We start from the raw sequence: 14,444 nt of genomic DNA, 5'->3' as shown, positions 1-14,444 counted from the left end.
GGGACCAGGAGTTCAAGGCTGCAGCGAGCTATGATTGTGCCGCTGCAATCCATCCTGGGTGACAGGGTGAGACACCCTCTCTTTAAAAAAAAAATTTTTTTTTAAAGGAGCCTGGGCATGGTGGTTTATGCCTGTGATCCCAACACTTTCGGAGGCCAAGGTGGGAGTATCACTTGAGCCCAGAAGTTCAAGACCAGCCTGAGCAACAAAGAGATCCCCCATCAAAAAAAAAAAAAATTTAAGAAAAAGCAAGATTATTTTTCCTTTTTTAAAAAACTTTTTTTTTTTTTTTTTTTTTTTTTGAGACGGAGTCTGGCTCTGTCACCAGGCTGGAGTGCAGTGGCACAATCGGCTCACTGCAACCTCCAACTCCCTGGTTCAAGCAATTCTCCTGCCTCAGCCTCCTGAGTAGCTGGGACTACAGGCGTGGGCCACCATGCCCAGCTAATTTTTATCTATTTTTAGTAGAGATGGGTTTTCACCATATTGGCCAGGATGGTCTCAGTCTCAACCTCGTGATCTGCCTACCTCAGCCTCCCAAAGTGCTGGGATTACAGGCATGAGCCACGGTGCCCGGCCTTTTTTTTTTTTTTTTTTTGGGACGGGGTCTGGCAGTGGTGCGATCTCGGCTCACTGCAACCTCCACCTCTCTCACCTCATCACCCGAGTAGCTGGGACCACAGGCACATGCCACCATGCCCAGCTAATTTAATTTTAGTATTTTTTGTAGAGACAGTTTTGCCATGTTGCCCAGGCTGGTCTCAAACTCCTGAGCTCAAGCAATCCATCCACATTGGCCTCTCAAAGTTTTGGGATTACAGGCGTGAGCCACTACACCTGGCTATTTTTCTATTAGCAAGGTAATTCATAAATGAGAACAAAGAGAAGGAAGTTAATATAGTTGGCAGATACATCAAGCTGTTTGCTTACCTCACTAATAGAAAACTTGCTTTTTCTTCTTTTAAAAACAACTTCGGCTGGGCACGATGGCTTACACCTGTAATCCCAACACTTTGGGAGGCTGAGGCAGGCAGATGGCATGAGCCTGGGGTTTAAGACCAGCCTGGGCAACATGGCAAAACCCTGTCTCTACAAAAAATAAAAAAATTAGCCGGGCATGGTGGCATGCACCTGTAGTCCTAGCTATTCAGGAGGCTGAGGTAGGAGGACTGATAAGGCCCAGGAGGTTGAGGCTGTAGTGAGCTGTGATCATGCCACTGCATTCCAGCCTGGGCAACAGAGTGAGACCCTGTCTCAGAAAAAAAAAAAAAAAAATGCCAAGGTTGACAGTGATATTTTGCTACCTGTCAGAAACTTTTCTACTTAAGTGGGAAATAATATGGGAGACAAAAACTCATTTTAGGGATATCAGAAAGGTAAGAGAACCAAAATATAAATATCTTTAGAAACTCAAATAATATCAGAGGTGAAATATTTGTGCTATGTATTGGGTAAACTAAGTAGTTTTATTTGTGACTTGTTCCTTCCAGATTGATGAATGTTCCAGTCAGCTAATGTATAGCCTTTCTCTTAAATCAAGATTGAGTTTAAATTATAGCTTGTCTTTTAATAGTTCTGAATGCTGTCCTCAAAACGGTTAGGGATACCAGCCTCCTGCCTTACTTTCCTCTCCCAGATTCTCAGTACACCATCACTGTTACTGTCCCCAGCTCCATTCTCTACCTCCAGGATCTCAGGAGCCTACAGAAGTAACCAGGTATGATGCAGAAGTTCAGTTTAGAATTAGGAAAGTATGGAATCCTATCTGCTAGTTACGTGCTATGTAGTCTCAGGCAATGGTAAATAGCTAACTTAGTGCTTACTTGTGCCAGGGTATAACTGTGAGTGCTTTTTCCATGACATTTACAGTGTTCACAATGACCCTCTAAGGCAAATACTGTTAATATCATCATTTAAGGATGACGATTACAGTCTTACAACAGGTTAAGTCACTTATTCAAGGTTTAATAGTAAGAGACAAACTCAGATATAAAGCCAGGTATCTGACACTAAAGCCCTTGTAACTAGTCACACATTGCCACCACAGCCTAATAAATTGTACCTCAGTTTCCTCATTTGTAAGGTGCTTTTAAGGTGTATTTCACAGAGGTGATATGAACATGAAATGATACTTACTATGAATATTTAACACACAGTAGACGCTCATCAGTATGTATTCATTCCATTTTTTCCCACATTGACCTTCCTTACCTTTCAAAGGAGACTGAACCCTGTTCCCATTATCTTTATACTTCCCTCAGAATTTAGGTCTTCATTTTACACTGTAAAATGTACGTTTTACACAGTAACTTACTTAAAAGAATCTTCATGTCTTGAGAATTATTCAATTGAGGTATCATTGGCCCTTGACTCTGTAACTATTTGTTGTGTAGTTTTTTTTGTTTTTGTTTTGTTTTGTTTTGTTTTTTGAGACGGAGTTTCACTCTGTTGCCCAGGCTGGAGTGCAATGGCACGATCTCAGCTTACCGCAACCTCCGCCTCGTGGGTTCAAGCGATTCTCCTACCTCAGCCTCCCGAGTAGCTGGAAGAACAGATGCCTGCCACCATACCTAGCTAATTTTTGCATTTTTAGTAGAGATGGGGTTTCTCCACATTGATCAGGCTGGTCTCGAACTGACCTCAGGTGATCCACCACCTCAGCCTCCCAAAGTGCTGGGTTTACAGGTGTGAGCCACGGCACCCAGCCTGTTGTGTAGTTTTTTTAATAAGCTCTTGGCACTTTTGCCTATCAACTATTGTTAGCTAAACGTAATTGTCATAACCCATGTTCCTCATGTGATAGATCATCTATGATGAACATACTGGCTTTGTTTGCTTTCAGAATGACAATCAGATGACTGGTTCTTTAAAATTGAGCCCAGAGATATGTGCAGCCAGGTTACAATAACAGTGTGATGTTTAGGGGTTGCTCACTGTGATCAAAAGTCACTTCTAATAATCTGACCACTTCCTCTTTTATTTTCTCCATCTAGCAATGGCAGAATCTCTGAGAAGTCAGTCATGCAGTGACAAAAGAATGCAAGTGGGATTTGTGTCTTTTATCTGGGCTCTGTATATAATTATAGGATTCTGAGAAAACTTTGCGTTGTATGTATTTTGGAATAATTGTATGTGGAATAATTGTATTAGTTAGGGTCCTCTAGAGGGACAGACTAATAGGATACATATATAAAGGGGAGTTTATAAAGTATTAACTCACACGATTACAAGGTCCCACAATAGGCTGTCTGCAAGCTGAGGAGCAAGGAAAGCCAGTCTGAGTCCCAAAACTGAAGAACTTGGAGTCTGATGTTCGAAGGCAGGAAGAGTCTAGCACTGGAGAAAGATATAGGCTGGGAGGCTAGGCCAGTCTAGTCCAGTCTTTTCTTTTTTTGAGATGGAGTTTTGCTCTTGTTGCCCAGGCTGGCATGCCATTGCATGATCTCGGCTCACTGCAACCTTTGCCTCCCAGGTTCAAATGATTCTCTTGCCTCAGCCTCTGGAGTAGCTGAGATTACAGGCGCCTGCCACCAAGCCCAGCTAATTTTTTTGTATTTCCAGTAGAGATGGGGTTTCACCATGTTGGCCAGGCTGGTCTCGAACTCCTGACGTCAGGCAATCCACCTGCCTCAGCCTCCCAAAGTGCTGAGATTACAGGCGTGAGCCACCGCGCCTGGCCTCAGTCTAGTCTTTTCACGTTCTTCTGACTGCTTTATATTCTAGCCACACTGGCATCTGATTAGATGGTGCCCACCCAGATTAAGAGTGGGTCTACCTTTCCCAGCCCACTGACTCAAATGTTAATCTCCTTTGGCAACACCCTCACAGACACACCCAGGATCAATACTTTGCATCCTTCAATCAAATTGACACTCAGTATTAACCATCACAATTGTAAAACCAACAAAATAAACAAATGAAATGCAGCATGTTGGACTGAAAGAATCCTGAATGAATTTTTCTAAATCTATTCTCAATTCACTAAGTAGCTTTGTGAAAACAGACAGATGTCACTGGGCCTATGTTCTTATCTGTAAAATGAAACAATTCAGCTAGCTGACTTTCTGGGTTTCTGGCTTAAAAATCTATACTAAAAAGCCTTATGTTTTATTTTTGTTTTTTATGTTTTTAAAAATATCCTTATTGCCATAAACAAGGAGCAGGAAAGCCTTGTGTTTTTATAGCTACCTCTTCAACAAGCTCTGTAAATCAACTGGGATATCTCTACCTGGATGTTACCAATGGGCACATCAAAATGAAATGGAATTTATCTTGTTCCTCTAACTTGCTCCTCTACTGTGTTCTCTGGTAATTTATGCTAGAAACCCAGTAGTCATCCTTAACTCTACCCTCACACCTATATCTCATCAGACACCAAGACTCATTTTTTTCCCTTCCTCAATATTTTTCTAATCTTCTTTCCCCACTCCACTGCCATTGTCCTGGTTTAGACTCTCGTCATCCTTAACGTGGTCTCCTACAGTAGCCTAACCATAAACTTCACATATAATTTTAAAATTAAAGCCTATGCCTTAATTTTAATCACATACAACAGTTTCTATACAATTTTTGGACCTGGTCAGACTCTTCCCTACTAATACTATTTTTGAGAGGCATACTGAAAAAAAGAAAAAGTCCAAAGATTTAATAACATTTTTAATAATAAAAATGAAAAATGATCAAGATGCTCCAAAATGAGTATTGACAAGCAATGGTGGTGTGTCTATAGTCTGTACCAGAGTACCCAGTAGATAGTAGATGCTTAATAAATATTTGTTGAGTGACCAAATGAATAATGCATATAGTCATAAAGATAACTAGGGTGTGGACTAAATTGCACTGTGGGGATGTGCCTAGGAAAAAAATGTTAGGTGAGAAAAAGACAGCACTCTCCTACATTATGATAATGTCTCCTGCATAAGATGAATCAGGGCCGGGCGCAGTGGCTCACGCCTGTAATCCCAGCACTTTGGGAGGCCGAGGCAGGTGGATCACCTGAGGTCAGGAGTTCATGACCAGCCTGGCCAACATGGTGAAACCCTGTCTCTACTAAAAATACAAAAAAAGAAAAATTAGCCGGGCATGGTGGTGGGCACCTGTAATCCCACTACTCGGGAGGCTGAGGCAGCAGAATAGCTTGAACCTGGGAGGCGGGGGTTGCAGTGAGCCCAGATCGTGCCATTGCACTCCAGCCTGGGCAACGGGGCAAGACTCTGTCTCAAAAGAAAAAAAAAGATGAGTCAGGATATGTTGCAGATACACGGCCTATCTCTCCAAGTGAATAGGAAATTGAAATATCACATCAGTCTTATCTCCAGTACATCTTGAAAATAAATGTTGTCTACCCCACCCACCCTGTTACTGGGTGTAGCTAAGATATTTTATTGGCTACAGTCCCTGATTCCAGCTTTTGTGATTTTTATATCTGTGATCTTGATCTCTTGGGCTTCAAAGTGGCTGAAACCTCAGCCTTTTCTGGGCATCCTCTTGTGAGTTAACAATGTATTCCCTTATAAGAGGGTGGGAACAGATTCCTACCACACAGGACTTCACCAGCCAGGGTGTAGGGAAAATGCCCATCTGGCTCAAGGAGTCTGGGAAAATTACTGACTTCTACTGAGCTATGCAAACCATTTCTGAAAGCCCAACAACATTTAAAAAGTGAATTTAATGAATTATAATCAAAATTTTCTCTTTCTACAAAGTAAGTCACACTTTTTTTTTAAAGTGATCCCTTGCTTTGAGTAAAAGTATGACTGCTTTCTGTTAGGCTAAGAGCATGTTTTTCAAACTTTCCCTGCTAGAACACTAGTATTCCACAAACTGGACAAATGTGTTCCCACAGCTAAAATCAGATAGTGATGATCTTTTTCCCAAGTTGGTAGAACACATTTTGTCAATTTTATGTTTATTCTCTATAAAGATTTTTAACACTTTAATGCCTGCTACCAAACTTTAAAAGTACTGAGGAAGCATTATGGAAATATTAATATTTGGTGGGATGAATGTTCTTGATCTAACAGCTTGTTTTTGTGGCCATATGTGCTCCTGGTGGTTTTATATTGCATACATGTATTTTCAGCTAGCAAATTGTTTCTTGTTTATCAAATTGAACTTGTATTTCATGGTTGTAGCAAAGGACAATTTGGTTTCTAGGTGCCCCACTACCATCCTAGATGTTTGTATAAAACATAAAACCCAAATGCTCTTATGTAATCCATATATAGTGCTCATAAACACCGTTTACCCTAATGAAATAAGCCTTGGTAATGGAAATGTAAATCCCAGTTCAGGTAGTCCCCAGCTTATGCCTTCAATGTAAAAGAACTCTGGAAACGCCCTGGAAGAGTGCACCCTTGTTTTTGGCACTCAACCTGTATGCTTTTTCCCTCATTCCCCAAACTAAGATAAAACACAGGGACTCAGTGCTAAGGACCCTTGGGTTCTGACTGGTAATACCTGCTGTACATCTAGTGTTATGCAACATCCTGATGTTACTAAGAGTAAGATAAAGTCTGGTGAATATTTTAAGGGCACAGAAACACCTAATCAGAGCACTGCTTGAAAGTCTTAAAATAGAAAAATGTATCAATTGCTGTGAGAGCACAGAAAACTGGTGGCTATCAGAGGAGAGTCAGGTATAGTTTCATAAAGAGGTGACATTTGAATTAAGCCTTGAAAAGCATAAATTTGGCTCCTTAATGTCAAATAAGGGATGGGGGAAAAGGGGTGAAAAAACCATTCCAGCCACAAAACAGGTGGGAGAAAGTCACAGAGGTACATGACACAGAGAATTGGGTTCTATTCAACATAGCATCTTTGGGAGGCAATACGATTAGGCTGGAGATGGCAAATTGTAAGCAGATAGTGACAAATTTGCTTTTTGTTTGTTTTTTAAGAGACAGGGTCTTGCTCTGTCACCTAGGCTGGAGTGCAGTGAGTGGCGTAACCATAGTTCACCGTAAGCTTGAACTCCTGGGCTCAAGCAATCCTCCCACCTCAGCCTCCCAAGTAGTTAGGACTAAAGCGTATGCCACCACACCGAGCTAATTTTTAAAATTCTTTCTTTTTTGTGAGATAGGGTCTTGCTGTGTTGTCCAGGTTGGTCTTAAACATCTGACCTCAACTGATTCTCCTGCTGCAGACTCCCAGAGTGCTGGGATTATAGGTGTGAGCCACTGAGCCCAGCCCAGATTTGCATTTAGGAAAAAACCTTTGGAGAATAGATTGGAAGTGTGGGAGACCAGTTAGAAGCCAACTGTAGAAGCAAAATTCAAGAGTAATTTTAAGCTGGGTGCAGTGGCTCACACCTGTAATTCCAGAACTTTAGGAAGCCAAGGTGGGAGGATTGCTTGAGCCCAGGAGTTTGAGACTGGCCTGGGCAACATAGTGAGACCCCTGTCTCTACAAAAACTAAAATAGCCCAGCATGGTGACCCAGCTACTTGGGAGGCTAAAGTGGGAGGATTGCTTGAGCCCAGGAGTTCAAGGCTGCATCGACCTATGATTGTGCCACTGCACTCCAACCTGGGTAACAGAGCGAGACCCTGTCTCTTTTTAGAAAAAAAAAAAAAGTTATTTTGACAGAACATGATGTGGAAAGTGGGACATGGAAGGGGCAGGGAGTAAGGGACAGGTAGGAGCCTTTAAAAAAACTTAAACATGTTTTCCTAAGGGCAAATGCTACTCTGAAAAATGGGTAGGGTTATCAAATCTGCTCTTCCTCATATGTAAAACACTTCCTGTCTTAAGCCATTACTGAAATGACATGAAATTTAATCAGTAAAGGTGTGTACAGATGAGTGATGGAGTAGTTATTAATAGGGTTGTCATGGTGATCTTTATCCACAGAAATAATACCATACCATGAGGTTGAAGTATATGAAACTGCTTCTTTTATGGGTTAAAAAAAGTCAAGTATCAGCAATTTTATATGATTCAACCTAATAGTTTTTGAATTACTTAGTTTTTCCTATTACTTCCTGCTTCCTTTTAAGCCATATTATTGCCTTTTTTTTTCTTTTTAAGATGAGCAATATATTTCATCAAGGGGATTTCCAGGAATGCTGGAGAGGCAAGTGTGGTAAATAAAAAGTATGCAGGCTCTAGAATCAAATAAACCTGGAATTTAGATTTTCCTCTGTAATTTATTAACTGTGATCTTGGGCAAGTCAATCTATTTCAGCCGTATTTTTTTGTTGTGGAAAATGGAAATAAATAGTGCCTGCCTTGTAGGGTTATTAAATGAGAAAATTCATGGCTTGTTACTGTGTGGCATATAAAAGATGAATGAAAGTCTCAGCTGTCCCCTCTCGCTTTCATTTTTCCTACTTGCTCGTTCACGAAAGGTTTGACATAAAACTCAGAATTCTCTGCTTCCTTGTGTCCCATAAAAACTGAGTTATGCCAGGGATTTTGATGTGTATAAGAAATATTCATTTAACTTCAAGCCAAAATCTTTTAGACTAAGTAGCCATTTAAACTTTTAAATATCATTCCATGGAATTACTTTAGTGTACAATTTGTATCAAGTTTTTCCAGAATGCCAGAGCCTCATCACTTTTCATGTCATTCAGGAAGTTACTCATTTAGCCCAGACTTCCAATAAGTTCATACATAGAGACTGTGTCATATTCTTCTGGAAGTGTCATCACCATTTTTAAAAAATGTGATAACTGCTTTTTGAAAAGAAAAAAGACCATTGAAATTGTATTTATTTGCTTATATTCCTTACTTTGAATCCAACCCCAAAAGGTGAACTCATAATTGCTGACCCCTCACACTTGTAGATCCCAAAGGCACAGCTGGATTTCTGCCTTATTTTTATTCCCTGGTGGGTTTTGATTTTGCATTAATTCTCTTTTTAATTGAGCTCCTATTTTGTGCAGGCGCTCTTCATGTCACAGCATGTATATGATGAATAAGATGGACAAAATCTTTGCACACATGAGCTTACATTCCTGTGACAACAACCAAATAAGGTGTTTTCAGAGTAAGTCCTGGGAAGGAAATAAATTAGGTGAATGGAGTAGACAGTGGCTGGTAGATGGGGAGGGTAATTAAGAAAGGTTTTCAGGAATTAAAGTAGTTACAAGGACCTGAGTTGCTCTGGCCCCCAGCTCCCCTGGAGGGTTGGATTGTGTATCTAGCCACTGCCTAGGACTGCCCTTTAAATCGGAAGTATGCCAACCACATGTCTGATGTGACTGCTATTCTGACTTCATCCCTATTTTGTGGAACCTGGCTGCCTTGTGCTATCTGCTTGAATTTGCCCCTGGCTGAAATCAAGCCTTGATTCTCCACTAAGTGATGGCCTTTTTAAACTTAAAAATTAGTAACTATTAATTAATGTCTGTTCACTGAAAATAGAAAATGAAGAAAGGTGAAAATAAAACATCAGAGATAAATACTGATTAACATTTTGGGATGTACTATTTCAGGTATTTTTATTCTTTTTTGAGATGGAATCTCGCTGTGTTGCTAAGGCTGGAATGCAGTGGCGTGATCTCAGCTCACTGCAACCTCCACCTCCCAGGTTTGAGTGATTCTCCTGCCTCGGCCTCCCAAGTAGCTGGGATTATAGTCATATGCCACCACATCCAGCGAATTTTTGTATTTTTAGTAGAGATGAGGTTTCACCATGTTGGCCGGCTGGTCTTGAACTCCTGGCCTCAACTGATCCATCCACCTCAGCCTCTCAGAGTGCTGGGATTAAAGGCAGAGCCACCACGCCTGGCGTATATACATATTTTAATCAAAGTATGATCATAATTTGACCTTTTTATTCAACCATATAAATCAGTTTCTGTTTCAATAAGTCAATATCTGCTTCCACATTACTTTAAATAGTTTCTGTCATGCTGATGATATATACCACAATTGATTCAACCCATTCACTGGGGACAAAAGAATAATTATGACGATCAGAGCAGTAACTAACCACTGAGCACTTAACACGTTAGGAATGATGGTGATGTTACATACAACACTTTTTTTTTTTCTGAGATGGAGTCTCGCTCTCTCGCCCAGGCTGCCCAGATCTTGGCTCACTGCAACTTCTGCCTTCCTGGTTCAAGTGATTCTCCTGCCTTAGCCTCCCGAGTAGCTAGGATTACAGGCGCACACCACCACACCTGGCTAATTTTTGTATTTTAGTAGAGACAGGGTTTCACCATGTTGGTCAGGCTGATCTCAAACTCCTCACCTCAAGTGATCCACCCAGGCATGAGCCACCACACCCGACCTACACACATCATTTCTGAGGCAAAGAATGTTAAGTGACTTGCCTAACACCACTCAGATTGTAAGAAAAGAGTGCTGAGCAGAAATGACCTTTGCTAAACATGGAGTGTGGGCTAGGCTGCATACTAGTCTCAACAGGGAGGTAACTTTTGCTATTTCCCTTAAATCTCAAAGGTTAGAATTCTGTAGCCCTTCCCTAACTGTAGTGGGAGACAGGCCTCTCTGCATGTCTGCTCCCACCAAGACTGCACATAATGTGTACAGAAATGAGGGTACTATCAGGAAGCGGGGAAATGGATGCTAGGCAGCCAAACATTGACAGATAGTCATTATTGCCTTGCCTTAGGCTGTATTCCTGTCTCATGTTCTGGTTTTTCCCCACCCTGAGCCTCTCACCTCTTACCCTCTCTGAGGTTTAGCTTCTTCATCTGTAAAATGGATATACCATGGTTATTATTATCACAGGATATTAAATAGAAATATGGCCCACCACTGGGTAGCCAAGTTTTTAGGAATGAGGTGGGTTACTGGGTCCCCACCAATGCCCTTTGAAAAAGTGTGAAGGGAACAGTCAGACTTTGGGAACCTAAGAGATTGAGGAAGAAGGAAATCAAATAGGATCTGTTTTTTCTCCAAAGTCACTGAAGGAAATAGGGGAGGAGGGGATAGGACAGAGGGACCTCCAGCAACCTCATTCAGGTGTAGAAAAATCACAGTGTGTGTGACAAGTCACAATTCCTTTAAAATTAACCCTGCTGGTTTCCTGGGAGAGCTGCTCACAGTTGACCTACTGGTCTCATTGATTCCCAGATAAGGCATGGCAGTCAGCCAACAGCAGGCATCATCAGAGAACTTGGAAGAGGCTTGGAGGCAGAAACCGAAGTGTGATGCTGCATATCTGGAGGATGTGAACTGTACGTTTGCACACTGACAGTAAGTTGTTGACAGCAAATTGCAAAGAGACTAAGCAAGAATGGTGGTGCTCCCATGGCAGCTAGGCCCTTAGCAAAAGCAAAGAGAATATGCTCTGGAAGGTGTTGGGGGCGGGGGTCAAAGAGCACTGGGAAGCAGTACCTAACTGCATGTTTGTGGCCCTGGCTTCTCCTTAGATCTCTACCAGTAACTAAGGAGAGTGGAATAGCTTTCCCTTTCTCAGACTTAATCTTCAATGGCCAGTTCACATGGCATTTCCACTATAAAGTTCACTTAAGCTCTGAATTGTTCCTTTTTCTGTGCTCACACAGCATTCTCTATTCCACCATTATACCACATAGCACAATTTAGCATGGTACTTTGCCCCACCTCTAAAATGGAGTTAGTATTTGGCCTGCGTTCCTCCCAGTACTATTCCAAACTAAGTCAGGAATAAGAACATTGGTCCAAATGCTTGCATGAACTCACGACACATTAATGAAAACAGTATGTGGGGACCACACTTTACAGTTTATAATGCGAATTGCACCCATTATCTCATTTGATCCTCAAAGTAACCAAATTATTAAGTTACTGTTTCACAAGTGGGAAAACTGAGCTAAGGCAAAGTAATTGGCTAAAGTTGCTTGGCTAGTAAGTGATAGATCCAGGAATGGAATCCTGACCTCTGACCAGGGCCTGTTCTCTCTCTATTACATGTTGTTACTTTTACTGCTGGAATAATCCTTCATCCATTGAAAAATAGGCAAATAAGCAAAAACCCCTCCTACAAACTTTAATTTCTTGGCAGTTTACTTTCTCTGCCTCCTGCTTAATGGAAACCTGGCTCTTTCTCAATGCCACACCTCCCTTATATCTTCTTCCAGCTTCTTTTTTTTGAGATGAAGTCTTGCTCTTGTCCCCCAGGCTGGAGTACAATGGCGCGATCTCGGCTCACTGCAAACTTCACCTCCTGGGTTCAAGTGATTCTCCTGCTTCAGCCTCCTAAGTAGCTGGGATTACAGGCGCATGCCACCATGCCCGGCTAATTTTTGTATTTTTAGTAGAGATGGGGTTTCACCATGTTGGCCTGGCTGGTCTCGAACTCCTGACCTCAGGTGATCCACCCACCTCGGCCTCCCAAAGTGCTGGGATTACAGGCGTGAGCCACCGCGCCTGGGCCTTCCAGCTTCTTGATTAGACACTGCCTTTTCTCACATCTTCCATATACTACTGGGGACTTCACTGGCAGTCTTGTCATTCCCCATTGACACTAACCTACCACGTTACTTCTGCCACTTGCAAAATTTACTTGTCCTTTGAGGCTTATACCATCCAGCTCAGCCTATCAGACCCTCTGTCCTGGAACTTTGACTGTTGAATGACTGATCCAAGAATGGAAGGAACGAGAGGAAGGCCTGTGTTTGGGGCTCATGCCATCTTATATGCTATCTTTATAGGAGTCATCCTCTGACCACTTCAGTCCTTAAAGATTTTGGTACCTGGCACAAAGTCTTCTTCACTTTAAGTCTCGCTATCACCTAGGTAACTTCACTGTATGGAACCACTTAACATCCTAGCCTCCGTATTCCTTATTTTTGGCAACAGTAACCACCACCTTACAGCCATTCCACTCATTCATTTCCATGATTATGTCCTGGACTTTTTAAAGACCTGGCACTGCTCCACTTTTGAGATCTTAAGGTCTGGAGTACTAAATCTCTGACTATCACCTCCTGGCTCCCTAGCTCTCTCACTCTTACTCCCACCATACATTCTCCTTCATATCCTGGACTCCACCAGGTCTTTGGCCTTACCATTTTCTACCAAGTTCATCACTCCTCTTGATATTTCCCTTCCCTATTCTGCCTAGACCTTATAGTGCCACATGAAGACCAACATTATCCTCTTTCTTCCACACCCACCTTGCATCAGTTCAACTATCTGCTTTCTCCACCCCCATAATGAAGCTGTTGAACATAACCCTGCAGACTGACTCTGCAGCAGTGCTGTGGTCTCCTTTTTTTTTTTTTTTTTGGAATTAACAGTCTTTATTGGGCTCAGACCAGGAGTCCGTGGGTCTGGAGGACCTCTGTGTATTTGTCAGTTTTCTTCTCCACGTTTTTCTCGGCCAGTTTCCGTAGCCTCGTGAGCTGTTTCTTCTTCCAGTAGTGGGTCTTGGCTTTCTCCTTCCTCTTCTCCTCCAGGGTAGCTGTCACTGCCTGGTACTTCCAGCCAACCTCATGAGCCAGGTGCCCCAGATAGGCAAACTTTTTTGTAGGCTTCAGACGCACGACCTTGAGGGCAGCAGGAACCACCATCCGCTTTTTCTTTTCTTAGGGTGGTGGGATGCTGTCAAACACCTTGAGGCAGTCCAGGGCGGCATGGCCTCGCTTGGTCTTGTGGGGCAGCATGCCTCGCAGGGTCCGCCAGAAAATGCTGCTGGGGGCCTGGAAGTGGTAAGGGGGCCTCGGGAAGGGTTGGTGTTCATCCACTTGTGGAGGAAAACCAGGTACTTCAACTTATTTCTGTGGAAATTGCCATAAATGGCTGGGCGTGGTGCTCACGTCTGTAATCCCAGCACTTTAGGAGGCCGAGCTGGGTGGATCACCTGAGGTCAGGAGTTCAAGACCAGCCTAGCCAACGTGGTGAAACCCCATCTCTACTAAAAATACAAAAAATTAGCTGGGCGTGGTGGTGGTGCCTGTAATCCCGGCTACTCAGGAGGCTGAGGCAGGAGAATCGCTTGAACCTGGGAGATGGAGGTTGCTTTGAGCCAAGATCACATCATTGCACTCCAGCCTGGGCAACAAGAGCGAAGCTCTCTCAAAAAAGAAGAAAAGAAATTGCCAGAAATGTTGATGCCGTCGCAGTGTACGACCACCACCTTCCGGCCCAGCAGTACCTGCTTAGCCACGATGGCTACCAGGAGGCCCAGGAGATGGCCTCGACCTGCACCTCCGCCATCTTCGGCAGCCGCCTGGGAAAAGCGGTCTCCATTCTTGATTGGGCTCTCATAGGTATTGTGACCTTGATTATCTCTTCACAATAGATATGGGTTAATTAACAAAATTGATTAACCTATTCATTTGACAACTATTTGTCATCTTTTACATGCCAGGCAATGTGCTACATGTTAAACATGTAGCAGTAGACCAAACAGACACAGTGCCTACCTTCATGGAATTATGGTCTAGTGGAGGACAGATCCCTTGTTCACTATATACAAACATATTCAGTTGACCCTTGAACAACATGGGGGTTAAGGGGCTGACCCCCTGCACAGTTGAA

General features: G+C 42.6%; 1 pseudogene; it reads right to left on the bottom strand.

The window, feature by feature from the left end:
* Positions 1–13,196: 13,196 nt before the first annotated feature.
* On the bottom strand, positions 13,197–13,659 carry LOC749350 (large ribosomal subunit protein uL13-like; annotated as a pseudogene).
* Between the last annotated feature and the right edge of the window lie 785 nt (positions 13,660–14,444).

The sequence above is a fragment of the Pan troglodytes genome, chromosome 9 (genome assembly GCF_028858775.2).
Source record: "Pan troglodytes isolate AG18354 chromosome 9, NHGRI_mPanTro3-v2.0_pri, whole genome shotgun sequence".
NCBI lineage: Eukaryota > Metazoa > Chordata > Mammalia > Primates > Hominidae > Pan > Pan troglodytes.
The sequence above is the reverse complement of the archived record's forward strand: the minus strand, read 5'-3'. Positions and strand labels throughout refer to the sequence as shown.